The following is a 293-nucleotide window of genomic DNA, read 5'->3' as shown; positions in this document are numbered from 1 at the left end:
AGCCTACATACGTCTGCTCGAAATATGATGTATACAATGATTCCGTAGATGCTATCTCATCTTATCAATAACATGTGCATGAAATGTGGTATCTTCTAATCATCCGCATTGATTAAAATGGGGTAAAACATTTAAATATTCACAAATAGCTTAACAGTATATCTTCTTCATATAAAATAATTTGTTCAGTTTCAGCGAAGCATTTCAGAAGACCGCGAGGAAAGTTAATAATATTCAAATTCAGGTCATGGATTTCGCAAGCGTCTATTTTTTCGCAAGTAGGAGTCCGCACG

Source organism: Penaeus monodon, chromosome 19 (genome assembly GCF_015228065.2).
Source record: "Penaeus monodon isolate SGIC_2016 chromosome 19, NSTDA_Pmon_1, whole genome shotgun sequence".
NCBI lineage: Eukaryota > Metazoa > Arthropoda > Malacostraca > Decapoda > Penaeidae > Penaeus > Penaeus monodon.
The sequence above is the reverse complement of the archived record's forward strand: the minus strand, read 5'-3'. Positions refer to the sequence as shown.